The sequence below is a fragment of the Neltuma alba genome, unplaced genomic scaffold (genome assembly GCF_004799145.2).
Source record: "Neltuma alba isolate B1F8T4 unplaced genomic scaffold, ASM479914v2 tig00011375_pilon, whole genome shotgun sequence".
Lineage (NCBI taxonomy): Eukaryota > Viridiplantae > Streptophyta > Magnoliopsida > Fabales > Fabaceae > Neltuma > Neltuma alba.
In genome coordinates, this window is record NW_021636069.1 from 82,127 (window position 1) to 104,073 (window position 21,947).

Genomic DNA, 21,947 nt, shown 5'->3' on the forward strand with positions numbered 1-21,947 from the left:
TGTTGTTATTTCCTAATGTGTTGTTGCTAATTTCTATTCGAATGTTGTTATTATGGGTATAGGGGTGAGAATTTGTTTGTGCTATCAGGAGAAATAACTGAAGGTGTGGTGAATCTTGGTGATAACTATGAACCACTCAGTATTGACTATGGTGCTGAATGCCTAACGTATGAAGGAGGGGGTTTAAGTCAGACAAACTTTAGTGACGGTTCAGAGAGTGAAGGGACATTGAGGGGTAATTTGAATTGCATGAAATGGGTTGGAGTTTTTGTAGGAGTGGGGCAATATATTCCACATGCCTAAGCTTTTAGGGAGGCTGTGTACAGGTTTAGTATTGCACAAAAGTTTGCAACAACATATGTGAGAAACAGTAGGGAGAAGATGAATGTGATATGTAAGGTAGAAGAGTGTCCATGGAAGATTTGTGCAAATGCTGTTGGGAGGAATACTCTTTTATTACGCGTGACCACATTCGTTAATGACCACATTCATTCAGCGCAAGATAACCTAGATGTCACTTATGCTTGCAATGCTGCGTTGACGTCATCAATAATACTTGAGGAGATAAGGAACCATACCGAAAAGCATCCTACTGAAATAAGGAAGACACTGGAAAGGAAATATGGTGTGAGGATAACATATGCTCAGGCTTACAGAGCAAAGGAAAAGGCCATGGAACACATACATGGGAAACTAGAAGAATCCTATATGTTCATACCATAGATAGGCCAAAGATTGAAGGAAACTGATGATAAAACAGTTGCTAAATGAGCTGCCATTGGTAATACATTTAAGCGGGTTTTCATTGCATATAGTTTGTGTATTGAGGGTTTTTTTAGTGGTGCAAGGGCTATATTATATGTTGATGAAACTCATTTAAGTGGTCCATATAAAGGGACACTACTCTTAGTGTTGGGATATGATGTAGATAATGACTTGTGGCCTTTTGCAATAGCAGTGGTGAAATTAGAGAGTTTGGATGATTGGACTTGGTTTCTATTCAAAATTAAAGAAATTGTTGGTTCGGTGCAGGTGACGATTGTGTCAGACTTACACAATGCCATAATAGGAGCTGTCCAATCAATATTTGGAGGTGAAAGACATGTGTATTGTTATAGGCATGTAAAGGAAAACTTCAGCGCTGAACAAGTGAAAGTAAACAGAGTTAAAAGGACACGCCAATGGTCAAAAGAAGATGCATTAAAGGTTCTTGATAGAGTAGCTTATGCAAGGGTTGACAGTGACTTTGATAATGTAATGGCAGAGCTGAGAACTGTCTCCTGAGTTACATGATTGGGTTATCAATCAAGGTGATGTGAATAGGTGGGCAATGAGCAAGTTCCCATTTAAAAGATGGGACAATATAACAACCAATATAGCTGAGTCTTTCAATGCTTGGATGGTGAAGGAGAGAAAGCATAATATGGCCCAAATGATCCATGAGCATCGGAAGAAAGTAGCAAAAAAGATGCATGCATCATATATGTTTATGAGTAAGTGGAGGAATTGTGTTGGGCCAAAAATCGAGACAAAGGTTCTGGAGAATGTGTATTTCAGCAGGTATATGAGCTGTGACAATTAGGGAGGTAGAAGACTGTGTGTACATACATCTCATGGAGATCAAAGAGTAGACCTTGGTCTACACCAATGTAGTTATCTTGGTTGGCAAATGTTAGGAATTCCATGCTGCCATGCTTGTGCAGCCATTAAGACTGTGGGGGGAAATGTATATGAATATGTTGAAGACTGTTACAAAATTTCAACATAGGAGAAAATATATGGCAGGAGCATGGTTCCAGTGGTAACAATTGATATGCCTAACCCAAATGACTATATGTTTGAGAATCTTGCTGAACAAACCCTGCTTTTACCACCAAATACAAGTAGGCCTACTGGAAGACCAAGGACTAAACGGCAGGAATCACAATTCCAGAACAAGAGAGTCTATCAGTGCACCAGATGCCACCAACCTGGACACACAAGGAGGATTTGCAAAAATCCCAACCCATTTTGAAGTTAATTTCTACAAGGGACAACTAATTTTTTGGTGTATATACGCTCCACCCTTCTTAATTTTTTTTGGGAGAAGGGTGTTACTAGATTGCATAGTTACACAGCTATTTTTACAAGTAATATGTTTGCTGACAAAGGAAAATGAAGTCAACGACGTTGTTAATGTCCTTTTGTTATTGACTATTGCAAAATCTGGTTGTTGTAAACGGACCTCTTACTTTTTGCTAAATGACATTGTATTGTTGTAAATTCCCTTGGTTGTATTGTAAATGTAGATTGCTTACTTGTTATATCAGCAAATAGAGGTTGCTGTCAAACCACCTGTGCATTATGGTTACTTGACTTAGTATTGCTGTAAATTCCCTTGGTTGTATTGTAAATGCAGACTGCTTACTTGTTATATCAGCAAATTGAGGTTGCTGTCAAACAACCTGTGCTTTGTGGTTATTTGACTTAGTATTGCTGTAAATTCCTTTGGTTGTATTGTAAATGCAGATTGCTTACTTGTTATATCAACAAATTGAGGTTGCTGTCAAACCACCTGTGCTTTGTGGTTATTTGGCATACTGATGTTGCCAATTGGTTAACCAAACTTGTTATTTCGCTTAGTGAAGTTGTCACTAGGTAAACAAAAGTGGAAAGGCTGTCATTTAAACAAGAGAAAATGAACTTCACCAACTCTACTTCTGAAGTTGTTATTCGCAAAGTGAAGTTGTCACTAGGTAAACAAAAGTGGAAAGGCTGTCATTTAAACAGGAAAAAAATGAACTTCACCAACTCCACTTTCGAAGTTGTTATTTCGCAAACTGAAGTTGTCACTAGGTAAACAAAAGTGGAAATACTATCATTTAAACAAGAAAAAAATGAACTTCACCAACTCCACTTCTGAAGTTGTTATTTCACAAAGTGAAGTTGTCACTGGGTAAACAAAAGTGGAAATACTGTCATTTAAACAAGAAAAAATGAACTTCACCAACTCTACTTCCGAAGTTGTTATTTCGCAAACTGAAGTTGTGACTGGGTAAACAAAAGTGGAAAGGCTATCATTTAATTAGGGAAAAATGAACCTCACCAACTCTACTTCCGAAGTTGTTATTTCGCAAACTGAAGTTGTCAATGGGTAAACAAAAGTGGAAATACTATCATTTAAATAGGAAAAAAATGAACTTCACTAATTCCACTTCCGAAGTTGTTATTTCGCTAAGTGAAGTTGTCACTTGTTAAACAATAGTGGAAATACTGTAACTTCATTAGAAAAATTTGAAGTTCATGTATCGCTTAACCGGAGTTGTTATTTAGCATACTGAAGTTGTCAGATGTTAAATAAAAGTGGAAATACTGTCATTTCATTAAAAAAAAAAGGTACTTCATGTATTGCTTAACGGACTTGTTAATTGGCATATTGATGTTGTCATATATTAAAGAAAAGTGGAAATAGCATCACTTGAAGACAATTTCAATTATGTCAATAAAAATATCATTTTACCATTACATAATTGTCATAACTGGGTAGCAGTTAGGCCAGACAACAAGTTCACTACACATAATGATAATGCAGTAACATTATCTACAGTCAATGTCCTTCATGGCCCAAATTCTTTCTTTATAGGGACTTTCTGCTCCTTTTAGACGTTCGCCCCTTCTGTGGATATGGAATAAGATTCAGCGCATCCTCACGGCATTCATTGTTATCATGGTTCACCAGCCACCACATCAGATCACGCCGAAAAGCTACCACATCTCCCTGCAAAACAGATTCAACAGCAAGTTAATCTCACTTTGCCCCTTTACCAGTCACAACAATTAAGCAAACCACATCACCTGGGTGTATTCTAGTGGAACATTGGGTTCCCATCTATTGAGCCATATTAGGACATGCACCCCATAGTCCCTCCTGGGAACAACACTACCATCACAGTTTAACAATTCGAGAATAAATATAGGAAATCAGCAAATTACACGTGCAGTACTCACAAATTACTCTGTTAAGGTACATCAGGCCGCACAATTTCCAAATTTGGCATTTTCTCAGTCAAATCTAGCCTAACCATGCCGATAATGTCGTGGAACCTTTCTTTCTACACATATATCAGATATTCATCAACATCACTATAATTTTAGACAGTAATAATACAATGTAATATGCCCAGGTGATTCTTACACATCCTGCTATGGCCATTTCCTGAGGGTCATAGGTGACTGCTTGCTTCTTCTTAGTTGTGGTCTTCTTAGGCTGAATAGTTCCTCGCATGGAATCCAGGACATAGAACTTCATGGTGTTGGGTTCAAGGGCAAAGCAAAACCAGTGCTCACCAACAAGTACAGGACCCATAACCAAGTCACAGTTACCTATGTTGTACCTGACAAATTGAGGAATTATTTGTCGTGCATGGTAGTTAGGGTCCCACTGAGTTGGGTCACGGATCATTAGCTCCTGATAAAGAACACAAATTGATTTTGTCAGTTTGCAATTAGTTTCTTTAGACAATTATTTGCCTTAATAGTGTTGTTACTTTATATACTACACTTGTCATTTGCCTTTAAGGACTTGTAATTTTCATATCTAAACTTATCATTTCACAAACTAATGAAGAAACCTTATCATAAAGTCTGCATCAAAAATATGCCTTCTTACTCGCCCTTCCACACCCTGTTGCTCATCCACCATAGCCTTACAAACTAATGACATGACCCTGTTACTAACTCTGTTATTTCCCCCAAGAGAATGCAGCAAGCATCGGGTAATGTCTTTATCATACATTTTAATCAAAGGACTGACAATGGTTGAAGTGAGTTAGCATATGGGTTATGTTAAGAAGTGATAACAAAACCCCATCAGAAAAGCTGAGTATCACAATACTTACTAGTCACCTTCATCACCTTTCACACTTTGGCTGACAATGGTGAAGAAAATATCTTTATGCTCCGCAGGCCTCTTCAACCTTGTTTGTGCCTTTAACTCCAACTAAAGAGACTTAATTTTGTTGAAGCGAACCCTGGTAGATCTCCTTACTTGTTGTGCCTACACACCTTTAGTTGCTGTCACAGGTTCCACCCTGATGGGGGTTTGGCTCTCAATAGGGTCAACATATTTGACAATTGTTAGGGGGGATACAGTGACGGCTGTGTCACCCTCCGCATCATCACCTTCAACATTGGATGACAGGTTTATGGGGGTAGTAGGCGTGGGTATGTCACCCTCCATTTCATCATTGTCCTTTTGTGCACTCTGTCCCTCATCCTTGTCTTGACTATCTTTATCATTCTCTCTATCATCCTTTTTCTTGTCTTCCTCCTCACTTATCCCATCATCACTCCCCCTATCATCCTTCTCCTTGTCCTCCTCCTCCTCCTCACTTGTCTCATCATCACTCCCTTCGTCATCTTTCTCCTTCTCCTTCTCCTTCTCCTCACTACTCTCACCATCACTCCCTCCATCATTCTTCTGCACAGCTTCACTAGTCTCACCAGCATGCTGTCTCTCCTCCTCCTCATCATCTTCAAACCCAGTAACAGTTGATGCGAGTGTCTCAGCAGGAGCCTTTCCTTTTCTCTTCCCATTTGTCTCTCTTGGAATGTGCACCTTCAACAGCTTCTCATCTACCCTATTCATCAGCCTCTAATGGCTTTCTTTATCTTCTTTATTAATCGTGCACGTAATTGCTTCAGTTCCTGCATGACAATGACGTTTATCAATTTACTAACAACATAATTATACCACATCATGATCTCACTATTGCAGATGACAAGCTCACTTTACCCAGTGACAAGTTAACTATTATAAATAACAACTTCAGTATATGAAATTACAAGCTTACTACACTATAATAAATAACAACCTCTCCCTATTATGAATAACAAGTTCATTAGTAGTATAAATAACAACTTCGGTATGTCATATAACAACTTTATTATATCAAATGACTAGTTCAGTTTAGCCAATCACAACTGATAAATTATAATTAGCAACTTTGGTACATCAAATAACAACTACACTGTAACAAATGACAAGTTCACTTGACCCTATCACAACTCAGGCATAATCAATAACAACTTCATCAAATAACAACCCAAACCTGAACTTTACCGAATGACAAGTTCACATTACCCAATCACAACTTTGGTACCGTTTTTAACAGGTTAAGTTTATCAATTAACAATATCAACTATAACAAATGACAACTTCAGTAAACCTAATCACAACATAAGTTTTATATATACCAAGTTCAGTTTATCAAATGATAACGTAACTATCACAAACAAGAAGTTCACTTAACCAAGAATATCACTCTACCAAAGATATATATATCGAGTCCAGAGAATCAACATTTATCCTCTCGTCTTTGCCAGACACAATATCACTCCCTTTCTCACCATACAACAGCCCCCTGACGCTCTTCCTCTCAGTATTTGCCAATTCTTTGATCTTCTCATCTGTCCAGTATTGGATAGCACTGGTGGAGCCTCGCTGCGAACCTTGGATGAGGTTAAAATGCTCACCAAAAAAAGCTGCAACACACATATCATCACCAATTACATTGTTCATATTGCCAATAAAGTATTGCACAGTGAGAAACAAAATAGTCATACCAGAAGTAAGTATACCCAACCACCAATAGTACTACTCCCCTGCCCATCATTACCCTGTCTATACAGCTTCACAAAGTCAACCATTTCTTTCCATAGGTCCTCCAGTTATGTGTTGCCCAATCATACTTTCCAAAGTCATCCATCATGGAATGCATGACTCTCACTAGCCTCTCACTCACTTCTGAGCTAGATGACGGACATAGAAAGGTACCCAGCGTGTATAGGACAAAAAAGAATTCAAATCTACGATCTTCCTCCCCAGAAATAATGTCATCCAGTATTTTGCTGAATGGCACTCTCCGATACTGATTCTTCAAGTTCTTGTACATTTCATCATCCTCCGAAACTTCAATTTTAATCTTCTCTCCACGATGGCGTATTCCTAGGAGCTTCTCAACATGTTTTGCTCCTATTTCCTCATTTTTCCCTGGATTGTAAATTGATGTGTTGGTGGGTCATATGATCTTAGCATAGTCACAATGAGATCGCGAGGGAGTCTCTTCAATCTAACCTTCAACAAGCTTCCAAATCCTATCCTCTCCACCCTATCCCTTATCTCATCATTATTATTCACAAAGTGCAGTAATTTCTTAAAACCTTTCAAGGACACTTGGGTTAAAAATGATGGTACATATTTCTTTTTCTTCTCCTCTTCAATCTTTTCTGGCCTTCTTTTTTTCGCCTCCTCTGTGTACCTCTTCCTCTTCTCATCAGACAAAGCTCTCCATGCCTTTGACACAGTGTCTCTTTTTTGTTTGCCTCTGATATCACTGTCACCTAATGTCGCCAAATACTCCCTTCTGAATAGCAACCAGCCATTGTGTGCCGGCTTTGATCCGGAGGCTCCCTCAGATGTCATGTCCTTTTTCCTGCAAATATTCAACATACAATAGTTCACTAACACAACTTATTAATTGACTAACAACAATTCTGTCAATACTCGTTCTGTCAATCAAACGCCTATGATAAACTTATTATTCTCTCTACAAAAGTTGTCAATTCTTTAAACTCAAATTGTTATTCCCACATACTTATCATAATTGTTATTTCTGATCATACACTAGTCATTTAACTTGTCATTTGAAATGATAAACTTATCATATTGTCATACTCAGCTTTGTTATTCAAACAAGTCATTTCCTATTATCAAATTCTTACTTCCGCATACAAATCATGTTATTCACTATTATAACCTTGTTATTTCCCATTACCAACTTGTCAATTTCGCATTGACATCTTCTTATTCCCAATTAATCAACTTGTCATTTCCTATTCTTAAATTATCATTTTCGTTACTGAACTTGTCAAATCCCACCGTCCACCTTCTCATTTACAACAAAACACACTTAGTATCTCTTCAATTCAATTTACCCTTGACTATATCCTATGTCGTTATTTTCCCTACTATTATTGTCATCTACGAAACTGATATTGTCATTCCCTCCCCACATAAATACCATTCCCATAGGTTATTTAACAGAAAAAACCTATATTTTTCATAGTAAAACATTCTTCATCACTCAATCAAAATTTGGGTACTTCTACTTTCCTACCCTAAACTCTTTTACTCTCACCAATCATTCGCACATTCTTGCAGCAACCAATCCAAACAAAATTAGCCAGCAAACTTAACACAATCAATCGCCCAACATAGCTGCTAACTCTGATCACCTAAAGCGATTGCTGCCGCACTGTTCAACAATGCCTTCGACTTCTCTGAACCCTTCCACAATGCTGATAAACCACAGCTTTGTTCACCTCTGTCACAGCAAATATGCTCTTCACTATTGCAACACTCCTCTCCACACTACTCTTACGGCAAAATGGCGATAAGCAGGTGCAGGAAAATGGAGACAATGGGGAGAATGTAGAGAATAGTGGGAAGCTGTCAATAGTGGGGGGACTACGTGCCGCGAGTTCAGCTGGTTCAAATCACTGAGGAGCAATTTCGTCTTTTCACCAACATTTGCTATTTGCAATTTGAGACCGGGTCTCTTATGGTAATTTGGCTTATTCAGGTGATCATAGAGTGATTTTGCTAATTCGAGGGTCTTCATTTGTGAATTTTTCATCTTCGTTTGCAGATCCTTTATTGCAAAAACGATTTTCCAAATCTGTGGGGCCTTTTTGGCCCTTCTAGAATTTCTGCATGCATCTGAATATTGACGCAAGCGTTTTATTATTATTCATATGTTGACTTCACGGCTTTTTTCCCCTCGCCAATGACTTCATGTCCATCCACCGGTACTTACCCACTACTCTCCAGTCCCCACGTCTTCATTATTAATTAAGAGCCACTAAGATTTCAAAGTGCTAGTAATAAATTCTCACGTAAAGATAAGTGACTTTACTTGGGGACTACGCTCTGCGTATTAATATCCATACATTTCACCCTTTCTGCCGTGGCTGTTTTTGTCCCATAAAGACAAAAGTATATTCATATATACTACTGTACAACCGAAAGGAGTATTAGAGTGAAAAATCTGTTTGCGTAATTATTCTAAAAAATTACATTTAAAAATGAACATATTGAAATCAGAAGATAAAACTTCGATTAGAACTCAAGTCTTTATGTACAGAAAAAGTTGAAGGAGAAAGAGTTTCCCAATCTTTTTAAATAAAAAGTAAGAAATACAAAAACAAAAACAAGAAAACAATGAAAAATTATTTTTAGTTTCCTTAAAAGCATATTTAATTTTTTTATTTTTAAAAAATTTAATTAAAAACAAATTATCAAACAATTTTTTTTATTTTCAAAAATGAAAAAAGTGTTCTCAAAATAAGAAAACAAACAAGGCCTTCGTTAATGATAATATTGATGTCTAATTTTGATGAAAAAGATCATTTTTTTGTCAAAATTAAAATATATTTTTCGTTTAAATTTTGGTTGATTGTATGCCGTTTTTAGATTTGTATAGATTCCTATTTTTAGTTTTGAAATTTGGCTTCACTTTATTTAATTCATTTATCTCATGATTTTCTAACCTAATCACTTTTTTTAGGCGAAACATTAGTTTTTTTTTTCATTTTCTTATAAATTTAATAACGCAATCATGTTTCCTTAATTTTTACATTGTGATTAGACGTGCGTCATAAAAAGAAATACTGAAATAGACGGAGGACATAAAATCAATGCAACAATATAATAATTAATTGTAAACCATTTGTGCCAATTTTCATGATTCTAATATAAATTACTTATATAATTAATGAATTAATTAAGAAAGTTGAGTATTTACTACTAGTCCGGTACTTAACATAAGATTTACTTATGTAGTTGATGTTGGTCCTATATATAGGATATGTTTAACATATTTATCAATTTTTCTCAAATTAACCCTATCGATATTCTCTCAATAATAATTAAGTAGAAAAAAAAAGATAGAATTAAAAAAGATGTTTATAATATTTTAGAAAAAAATATTATATTAACTAATTTAATTAATATTTTTAATCTACTCAGATTACTTAATTAGATCTTACATTACAATTAGAGTATCTTAATTATAATTGAAAACAAATGACACGTTAGTTTTTTTTTTTTTTTTTCGGGGGCTAGTTCAAGGACTCCAATGTCCTTCGCAACTCCTCTGGTCTCTGGCACATGTGATCGACCTCAACAGCGAGCTTGTCATTCTCATGTACCAATGAAGCCAAACCGACGTCGAAATGTGCGGTCTGGAAAATTTGTAAGCATATCATCAATGTAATGAAAGCCTCTGCTAGGCTTTTGAATTTTCCAAGTCTTTCATAAATTGAATTTACTCCTCCAGTACTTAATATAGGATTCAATTTTTGAGTTGGTTTTAGTTCTAAATATAAGATCTATTTTTCATATTTATCAGTTTTCTCTAAATTACCCCTATGGATACTCCCTCAACCATAATCAAGTAGAAGAGAGAAAGGGGTATTAAGAAAGATGATTATAGTGTTTTAGGAAAAATGTGTTACTTTTCTTATAATTAACTAATTTACCTAACTTCTTTAATCTAATCAAATTAGTTAAATGAGTCTTATATTAAGAATCGGAGGAATATTTTTTAGGGTCCCAATGTTGTCATCTAAGGTAATGTGTCCTTTGTATCGGACCAAAATTGCTTGTTCACGTCACTGTCCAATTTAGTCATAAATTAGAACAAAACAAAAAGTTTTCATACTGGGGAAAAAAGAAATTCCATCCACTTGTAAAAGTAAGATTTGGATTTATTTTTGTTTTAAATTTAAAACATCAATATTTTGTCTTAGAAATTTAACAATCCTGTTAATTACATATGTTAAAAGGAGTTTTCATTAATAAGGGTGGTTTTTAATGCAAATAATTGAAGGGATAATTTAGACAAATTAATATATATATGTTTGTTATAAATAATTAATTTAACTATTTAACTAATTTGCTTGATTTTGATAAATCAGTTTTCTAACTTTTACAATTATAATTGAAGGAGTATAATTAAAAGAACTTATGAAAACTTTAAATATTTAGATATATTTAAGATGTACTCAACTGGTCTTATTTATAGATATATTTATAAGTTATTTTATTAAATTTTCAGTTTGAATGTATTATTTTGTCTTTTATTTATTATAGTGTAGGTAGTTGTCTCTTTTGAAAGTTGTATATATTAAATATAGGTAAAGTTGAAAAATTATTATATTTTAATAGAAAGTTAATGTATTTTAAGGTTTTTCTTGGTCTGTGTGAAACATGCTGAAAGTGTTTTATAAATAAGATTAGAGGAGTAACTTATAAAAGATATGTTAATTCAAAAAATTGTTGCTTTAAAAAGAAAGGGAAGAGCACATTAAGATGAATTTATTAAAAAAAAAAGCCAATAAAAAAAAGAACATGAAGTCAATTTGTTCATTAGTCTATGTGGGAACCGTTTGCGGCAATATTCAATTGAAACGCGCATAGAAATTCAGCGGGGCGAAGTGGACCCCACAGATTTGTCAGAAAGTGGTTTACATAATAAAGAATCGACAAATGAAGAATCCCTCGTTCCCCCTGTTCCCCACGGCCTCTGTTTTAACCAAGAGCTCAAAAAGATGCAAGATGCAAATGAGAAATTGAGAACTCGCTCATAGACAACTGACTTTACTTGGGGACTACACATTAATATCCACACATTTCATTTTTTCTGCCGTGGCAGTTCTTGTCGCCATCACAATTCCACAATTTATTATTCTTTTCAAAATATTTATTGAATACTACGTATATTTAGATACTACTAGGTTTTTTAAAAACATTAAAGGTCATTTTTTTCCTTAAAATCACTCGGGAAGAATCATAAACATTCAGGAATATTTTTCTCCACTTAATGTCACACCGAAAATGTTAAAATTTTTTTTAAAAAATAGCAATGTCACCCTAGTTATTAAAATATTAACATTGATAATTCAAAAACTAACATTTTTTAATGGCAAGGGCAACATTGCTTACTTTTTAATATTTTCATGGCAATAAGAAAAAAGTTTAGTTGAGTTGCGTTTCGGGTATTTATAAATTATCCATTAGTAAGGTTCTCATGTTAACAATAAAATTCAAACCCACGACTTTTGTTGTTATGAGTTAACTTTTCACCAATTGGATCAATTTTTGTTGACACTTTCAAGGCAGTATTATATGTCTTTTCTAGGTTTGTTTAGATTCTTATTTATTTTTAAAATTTCATTTCACTTTATTTAATTCATTACTTATTTCATAATTTTCTAATTTAAAACTCTTTTGGGTGAAACATTAATTTTTTGCATGCTTTTATTTGAATAAAATAAAATCAATATATAAACACAGATTATAAAAAGCCTATAACAACAAATATATCTAATGCAATTATAAGTTTTTCATTTTTGAAAAATAAAATTATGTAGAGTTATATACAAACAAGTGAACAGCTGAATTATGTAGATTGGAAATTGATTGGGGGGGGGGGAAAAAAAAAGAGAATAGGAAGGGAGGCCGCTTCCAAAGAGGGAGTAAATACTAAATACTAGACGATGTCCCCCCCTTATGTTTAGATAGAGAATCTAAAAATATAAAAAAAGCCAAAAAAAGTAGGATACGTATCCTAATTTTCTTTAACTGTATATGAAATTTAAAAAGTTATTTTCACGGGGCCGCCAAAGAAGTTTCTGTGGCCTCTCTCTGCCCGGAGTTCACCCCTTTCCTGGAAATCAGTCTCCTTCCTTGGTTCGCTCCGCCCATTTAGCCTTGGGCACCACGTTAGCCATTCCTCAAGGAATCCAATCTTTGACTCTCCCTCCCTCTCTTTCTCTCGCACTCTCACTCTCTCCCTTTTAAGCTCAGTTTTTCCAGATTTTCGTTCTCAATCTTGCGCGACCTGAGTCTAAACTAGAGCCCCTCACCTGAACCTTCGAGCGCGGCCCTCATCTCATAAGATCCTATTTCAGAAATTTCCGCATTTGACGCTAATTTCTGTTTCTTTTTTTTTTTTCCTTGCTTAAAACTATGCCATTTCTTTTCTCACACAACTCGCTAATGGACTCTGCATCCAGTCTTCTCCTAAAACCCATTTTCTTGCATTTGTTGTCTGCTTCTCTCCACCTAGTTTTGTTAGTAGCGTTCTTCGTTTCATGGGCGTGGAATAAAATTGTTGTGGGTGCAAGAGATGGTTCCAAGGAGAAACTCAGGGGCACTCTATATCCAAGGGCTCTGTTTTGTTCTTTGGGTGCTTCTGCATTTAATCTTGTCATGTGTCTACTGTGTTACTTCTACTGGTATAGAAATGGTTGGTTTGATGAAAAGTTCGTGACCCTGTTGGATTTGGCGCTTAAAACAGTTGCTTGGGGTGTTGTTTTTGCTTACTTGCGTACAGGATTCTTCAATTCAGGTGAAAGGAAATTCCCGTTCTTCTTCAGAACTTGGTGCGCTTTCTACCTCCTTATTTCTTGTTATTGCTTTATACTGGACGTTATTCTCCAACTTGAACACGTCTTGCTGCCGCTTCAATACTTAATTTCTGATGCTGTCTCCTCCTTTGTGAGTATATTCTTTTGTTACGTGGTGTTTTATGTGAAAAATGAGAGTGAAGATAATACTCTTCAGGAGCCTCTTTTGCTTAACAATGCTGATTTAAGTAATGCGTTAGAGTCAAATAAGACCAAGGGGGAGGAAACTGTAACTCCCTACTCAAATGCTGGGCTTTTCAGCATTCTTACGTTCTCCTGGGTGGGTCCTCTGATTGCTACGGGCAAGCAGAAAACTTTAGATCTTGAGGATGTGCCGCAACTAGCTGGTTGTGACAGTGTAGCTGGAGCTTTTCCACCTTTTAGAAATAAACTCTAGGCTGACTGTGATACAATAAATGGAGTGACCACACTTAAGTTGGTGAAGTCATTAATATTCTCAGCTTGGAAAGAGATTTTTGCAACAGCCATTCTTGCACTTTTAAACACTTTGGCTTCTTACATTGGTCCATATCTCATTGACACTTTTGTTCAGTACCTCAATGGTAAACAAACATTTAAGAATGAGGGATATGTTTTGGTGGCTACATTTTTTGTTGCAAAGATTATAGAATGTCTATCACAGAGGCACTGGTTCTTTATATCGCAACAAATTGGAATTAGGATCCGAGCACAGCTGGTGACAGTGATTTATAGTAAAAGCTTAACCCTTTCCTGTCAAGCCAAGCAGAGTCACACTACTGGAGAAATAATCAATTTTATGACTATTGATGCTGAAAGAGTCGGTGATTTCAGTTGGTACATTCATGATCTGTGGATGGTATTTTTGCAAGTGGCGTTGGCCTTGTTTATTTTGTACAAGAATCTTGGGATGGCTTCGATTGCCGCATTGATTGCTACTATTATTATAATGTTGGCAAATATTCCCTTGGGCTCACTGCAGGAAAAGTTTCAAGACAAGTTGATGGAGTCAAAGGATAGACGAATGAAGGCCACATCTGAGATTTTGAGGAACATGAGAATTCTCAAACTACAAGGATGGGAAATGAAGTTTTTGTCTAAGGTTATTGAACTAAGGAAGATAGAAGAAGGTTGGCTAAGGAAATTTTTCTACACATCAGCCATCACCACCTTTGTATTCTGGGGTGCACCAACATTTGTATCTGTGGCTACCTTTGGTTCTTGTGCACTTCTGGGGATCCCACTTGAATCGGGGAAAATCCTATCTGCACTTGCAACATTCCGAATTCTTCAAGAGCCCATTTATAGCCTTCCAGACACAATTTCAATGACAGCACAAACTAAAGTATCTTTAGATAGGATTGCATCATTCCTTCGACTTGATGATTTACAGTCTGATGTTATAGATAAGCTTCCAAAGGGTAGTTCTAATATAGCAATTGAAGTAGTTAATGGCAATTTCTCTTGGGATTTATCTTCCTCTAATACAACATTGAAAGGTATAAATCTCACGGTCACGCAGGGCATGAGGGTTGCTGTCTGTGGTACTGTTGGCTCAGGCAAGTCCAGTCTACTATCATGTATTTTGGGAGAAGTGCCAAAAATATCAGGAACAATAAGGGTGTGTGGAACTAAGGCCTTTGTTTCTCAGTCTCCATGGATTCAAAGTGGCAAGATTGAAGAGAATATATTATTTGGTAAGGAGATGGATAGAGAAAGGTATGAGAAGGTCCTTCAAGTATGTTCCCTAAAGAAGGACCTAGAGATTTTGCCATTTGGTGATCAGACAATTATTGGAGAGAGGGGAATCAATTTGAGTGGTGGACAAAAACAGAGAATTCAGATTGCACGAGCTCTCTACCAAGATGCTGATATATATCTATTTGACGATCCTTTTAGTGCTGTGGATGCTCATACAGGATCGCACCTTTTTAAGGTAACCCATTATGATATTTTGTTTGTTATATGCGATGAATTTGGCTGTAGAACTTGAATGCTTTGCAGATTTAGTATTCTATAAATTATTCTTTTTCACGCTGTTTTGAAACATGATCCTTATTTAGTGTCACACTTGTTTAAATGTTTTAGTTAATTGTCTCTTTCATTATTTCTGTATATGGCAGGAATGCTTGCTAGGTTTTTTAAGTTGAAAGACAGTTATTTATATCACTCATCAAGTAGAGTTCTTACCTACTTCCAACCTTATTTTGGTGAGCTCTATTCTCATAATTTAATCTTTATCATTTGAAAGAGAATTTACTATGTTTAGTGTCCTCTAATATTTATTTTATATCCTATTTATTAGGTCATGAAAGATGGGAAAATTACTCAATGTGGAAAGTATAATGATTTGCTCAACTTAGGGACTGATTTTATGGAGCTTGTTGGGGCACATAAAAAAGCGTTATCTGCACTTAATTCATTGGAAGGGGGAGAAGAGTCTGATAAAGTAAGTATAGTTGATCAAGAGATAAATATCTCTGGTGTACAAGTTACAGAGGAAAAAGAGGCAAACAGTGATAGGCAGAGTGATAAAACAGATAATGTAGTTGAACCAAAAGGCCAGCTTATTCAAGAGGAAGAAAGGGAGAAAGGTAAAGTTGGGCTTTCTGTCTACCGGAAATATATTACTACAGCATATGGAGGAGTTCTTGTACCAATTATATTGTTGGCACAAATTCTATTTCAAGTTCTTCAAATTGGAAGCAACTATTGGATGGCTTGGGCAACTCCCGTCTCTTCAGATGTGAAACCACCTGTTGGAACCTTTATGCTTATAGTTGTCTATGTTGCTATGGCCATAGGAAGTGCTTTTTGTATCCTTGTTAGAGCAATTTTTCTATTCACAGCTGGTTACAAGACTGCAACTCTGCTCTTCAATAAAATGCACTTGTGCATCTTCCGTGCACCTATGCCATTTTTTGATGCCACTCCAAGTGGAAGGATTATTAACAGAGTAAGAAGTTGAAATATTCCATTGTTTTTATCGTTTTTGTTGTCTAATCTAATGAGCTATAACATTTTAGTTTCTGGATTTTAAATAATCTTTAAAATTTATAGTCCCCTTCACCTTGTATTGAATCGTTGACAATGTTTTTCTTTGTTTTCTTGTAGGCCTCTACAGATCAAAGTGCAGTTGATTTAAACATTCCCTATCAAATTGGGTCATTTGCCTTCTCTATGATCCAACTTTTTGGAATAATAGCAGTGATGTCTCAGGCTGCATGGTAGGTTTTCATCATCTTTATACCTGTGATATCAATCAGCATTTGGTATCAGGTATTTTGCTTAAACAATGTTATCTTACTTGATACAAGGTTCTGTGTATTTCTTGTATGTTCTTCCTTGTTCTGTAGTCTATGCTGATCATGCACTTCTTCCTAAATTTTTCATTGCTTATGTGTACTTTGTTAACAACTTATTATTTGGCAGCAATATTATCTGCCTTCAGCTCGAGAGCTATCACGGTTAATTGGAGTGTGCAAAGCTCCAGTCATTCAGCACTTTGCTGAAACTATTTCAGGGACAACAACTATCAGGAGCTTTGATCAAGAGTCAAGATTTAAGGAAACAAATATGAAACTGATGGATGGGTATTCTCGGCCAAAATTTAACATTGCTGCTGCTAAGGAATGGCTTTGCTTCCGCTTGGATATGTTGTCTTCCATCACATTTGTCTTTTCCTTAATATTCTTGATATTTATGCCACGGGGAGTGATAGATCCAGGTGAGCGATTCAGCTTTGGCATCTGTTGGTCAAAAAATGGTTTTGGCACCTTGACCGATTGACAATTACTTAGCTTATGTTATTGAGGTAATGGAGGCTTGTTGTTTACTTATATTTTATTTATGATTATGAAGGTATTGTTGGTTTGGCTGTTACATATGGACTTAATCTAAACATGTTACAAGCCTGGGTGATATGGAATCTTTGTAGCTTGGAGAATAAAATTATATCAGTAGAGAGAATACTTCAGTATAGTAGCATTCCAAGTGAGCCCCCTCTTGTGATAGAAGAAAATAGACCCAATCTTTCTTGGCCAATGCATGGGGAAGTTGACATTTGTGATCTACAGGTACTGAGTCAGTCCTAAATTTTATTCCAAGTGCATGTCTTAATCCTATGGAGCATGTCAGCATCATCATTTCTTTCAATTTTTGGTCAATTAATTTGTAAAACTTGAACTGTTAGTCTTTTATCAAGTGTTGGAGTTTATCTTCAAAGAGAAATATTACTGCTTGTAAAATATCTTTTGGATCATGGATTTACATTATGTTTGTACTAACATAAAAAATAATCCTGCATATGATGAAGGTTCGCTATGCTCCACATCTTCCACTTGTGTTGCGGGCATAACGTGCAAATTCCCTGGCGGACTGAAAACTGGCATTGTTGGGAGAACAGGAAGTGGTAAAACAACTCTCATACAAGCACTTTTTCGAATCATTGAGCCAGCTATTGGGCAAATTGTGATTGATGGCATCAACATTTCATCAATTGGACTTCATGATTTAAGGTCTAGACTTAGCATTATTCCTCAAGATCCAACCATGTTTGAAGGTACAGTAAGAAGTAACTTAGACCCATTGGAAGAGCACACGGATGAGCAAATTTGGGAGGTAGGTTGTTATATTTTCAAATAGAAACATGCACTCACTCAACATAGGTTTTTTGCCAAGATTAAATTTGTGTCTGTTTCGTGACGTGTCTTTGCCTTCATTGATTGACATGCTTTTAGGCTCTAGATAAGTGTCAACTTGGAGATGAGGTTCGAAAGAAAGATGGAAAGCTAGACTCTGCAGGTTTGTCCTATTTTTCTTGATCACAAAAGGACATTACATTGTTTCTGATCTCAGAAACGTTAACCGGTGGCTTTTTTTGAAAATGGGTGTAGTTAGTGAAAACGGTGAGAATTGGAGCATGGGTCAGAGGCAATTGGTGTGCCTTGGTAGGGTGCTACTTAAGAGAAGTAAGGTGTTGGTGCTTGATGAGGCTACCGCGTCGGTTGATACCGCCACAGATAACCTAATTCAGCAAACTCTTCGGCAACATTTCTTTGACTGTACAGTCATTACCATTGCACATAGGATAACTTCTGTTCTTGACAGTGATATGGTTCTGCTTCTCAATCAAGGTCAGTTAAGTTGCTTGCTATTCTTCTTTGATTATGTATAGTTTCTATACTTTGATCTGCTTTATTTTGTCTTTTCATATGATTTCCATGGATCTTGATGCAGGACTGATTGAGGAGTTTGACTCTCCAACAAGATTGCTTGAGGACAAATCATCTTCTTTTGCTGAGCTTGTTGCTGAGTATACCATGAGATCCAAGTCTTCCTACCAGTAAATGAGCTTATCTCTGATTTTGCTTACTGAAACAAAGATAACACAGTTTCTTGATTATGACGAAATTGAGGGAAATCTATCAATAACGATCATATGAAGGAGTTAATATGAAATTGGGATAATCCAGTCGAACAACGTTAATGCCACTTGCTGTTTTGCTGTTTTGAGTTGCAGATTTTAATAGTTGTGAGTATGATGTGTTTTTATATATGAGTTAGGATCTTGTTGAGAACAATATACGTGGGGAAAGTTAAGAGAGAAGATTGTAAAACTATAAGATGGTCATTACTGTCACATTGATTTGTTTGGAGTACTGATAAGATTATGTAATTTGGCCAAGTTAGTGTGGAATCTCTCCAATAGTTGAGATGTTATGTTAATGTTGGTTCTCATGTCCTGTCTGATTATTTTGACATTACTCGAGTCTGGACAGCATTCTCTACGAAAAACAACATGCCATTACATTTGTCAGGTTTTGAAGATTTTCGGTTCCACTGATGTGAATAGAAGAAATGGAAGAACCCATTTACAGTTGATCATTGCTGTCCATTTCTATGTTTCAGTACTGGCGGTAATTGCAGACGAGTGTTTAAAGCATCCATCTTTAAGGAAGTATACTATGCATTTGGAATCATCTTCATCTATCAGTGAAAAGAATTCAACATTTCACTTGAATCATGATTATAATATAATTAACATGATATAAAAATTATATGTGTATATATATAAGTTTGTTAGTATTGTTTATATATTAAATGTTATTTGTAATTATATTTTATAAAGCTAGCACTAAATACCCCGTGCGTTGCACGGGGAGCAAAGCAAATATTATAAAATTATCTCTAATTCTAATTATAAAATTTTATTTTATTTATAATTTATAAATAATATCTTATAAATAGAATCAAAGATAGTATTAAAACAAAACATAGTACAAAATAACTAATTCACAGTCACATCTCTAAAAACTTAAAACCAATCTATTGAACATCCACAATAAAAATAAAAAACACTGCAAAAGTTGTACTAAGCTACTAAATAACTAATGTTCATAACATCAACTACAAACACACATGACTTAATTGTAATATGTAATATTACAATATTATTATATGATAATTAAATTATAATTTATAATTATAATTAAATTATAATCATAAATATAAGTAGATATGAATACAAATAACATATAAATATATAATTATCCGTCCAAAATTATTATCCAGCTAATTATCATTACTTCATTTAATATTAATAATTAATAAGTTAGCAGATTCAGTGATAAAGGAGAAATGAAGCATCCGTAACTTATGTTTTGTTTTATTATGATTCTTATACTCTTCAAGAGAAGCAATTAACTGGACAAAAACCACTACATTTGAAAGAACACGATACAAATAAACAATTGCAGAAACGGAGTAATTTAACCGTTCGAACATGCAAAACAAATTTACCAATTAAATACTGCACCTGATTCTTTTCGGAACTCTTAATAACCCTCACAATGACTCTCCACCTATTGGTCCTTTCATGGGGATTTTTTAGAAGAGAAACTTTGGACATGATGGGAGTTGGAACATCAAGTGCAATTGCAGTAGACATTGAATTTATTTTATTTCATTTTTAATTAAGAAAATAATTTACTGGTTTCAAGTCAAAATAATTATTTTAGGATTAAAAAACATCTCATGAATTTATTTCAACATGACACAATCTCTTCTTACATGCTTTCATGCTTTGTCTTACATGGTGCATTAAAATTTCATGATCCATGGAGATTCCAAAATTTCTCCCGGTAAACACCATTGATTATTTTCATTTGGATGAATTAGAATAATATTTGTAGCCTTCACCATCACAAATGCCTCGTTTATTCCTTCACTATGGTTTGTAAAAAAGACTAACACTTTAAGACATCGATCGTTTAAGTTGAGATTTTCATCCCCATTGCAAAACAATATCATTCAAATTTCAAATCTTGCAAAAATAATCCCATAGATCTATATTTATAAAATAAAAAAAGTTATCAACAACTGAAAAATTGTTATAAAAAAAAAAACCTTCATTATCTTTTGCCTTACTAAATATCACCTGTAATCAATAAACGCAAGGTTGAAGAAGTAATATATATATTGAAATAAACTTTACTGATTTACTACAAATGCAGATAATCTTTATGAGGCGACATTAAATCCCACACAAGCTAATATTGTCATCATAATTCTTCCACCTAAAGATTTCAAATTTTCACCAAAAAGGATTTTACGTCAAATTATCTTAACAATTTAACTTTAATATTCAAATACCTTGATTTTAATTCATCAAATATCAAACGGTGCAATATTAAAAACAATATATGACACTTAGCCCAGACAGCGAAAAACTCTTCAAAATTAAAGATACATAACATTAAACTTCAATTAATGAAACTAAAGTATAGTTTCTACGTATTACCAAGTCTAAGATTTTCATATGCCACTAACATTGTGATTGTTGATCTAAAAAGAGAGAAAAAAACAATATTCTCTCAATCATTTCCTAAATTGGTCTTGTGCATTTCAACAGAGATTTCCCAACCAATGATCCCATTATCCTTCAACACACTACAGAAATATGATCCATGAAAAAAGTACATTAATTCATAGCATTACTCTGTTTACTACTATGATGGAATGAAAATTCGCAAACAATCTTATCATACTAAAGCCAAATGTGAAAATGTTGTTGACTTGTGATGGGTCGACCTAAAGTAGCAGTCATGATGATATTGATATTGATGATTTGAAAAAAAAACCAACATAAAAAAAAAATAAAGACAAGGTTGTTCATATAAAAATTTTTCCTCGCCTCCACTAGACCCAACTGATATAATATTAAAATTTCTTCTCTCTGCTCTTCTCCCCCCAACCAGGCTCTAATAGATGACAACATAATTCCTTTGACTATAACTAAAAGTTTATACTATATGTGGTCTTTAATATAAAACGTGGTTGACTAATTTGGAGAGATTAAGAAAATTAAAAAATTACTTTAAAGTATTATACATATATATATCTTTTTTAAAAAATTAATTTGTCAGGTTTATAAATAAATACATAATCTAGTAATACAC

The 21,947-nt window shown here is 34.9% G+C and overlaps 1 pseudogene; it reads left to right on the plus strand.

The window, feature by feature from the left end:
* Nucleotides 1-12,757: 12,757 nt before the first annotated feature.
* LOC114712580 (ABC transporter C family member 3-like) lies at nt 12,758-19,224 on the plus strand (annotated as a pseudogene).
* The last annotated feature ends 2,723 nt before the right edge of the window (nt 19,225-21,947 follow it).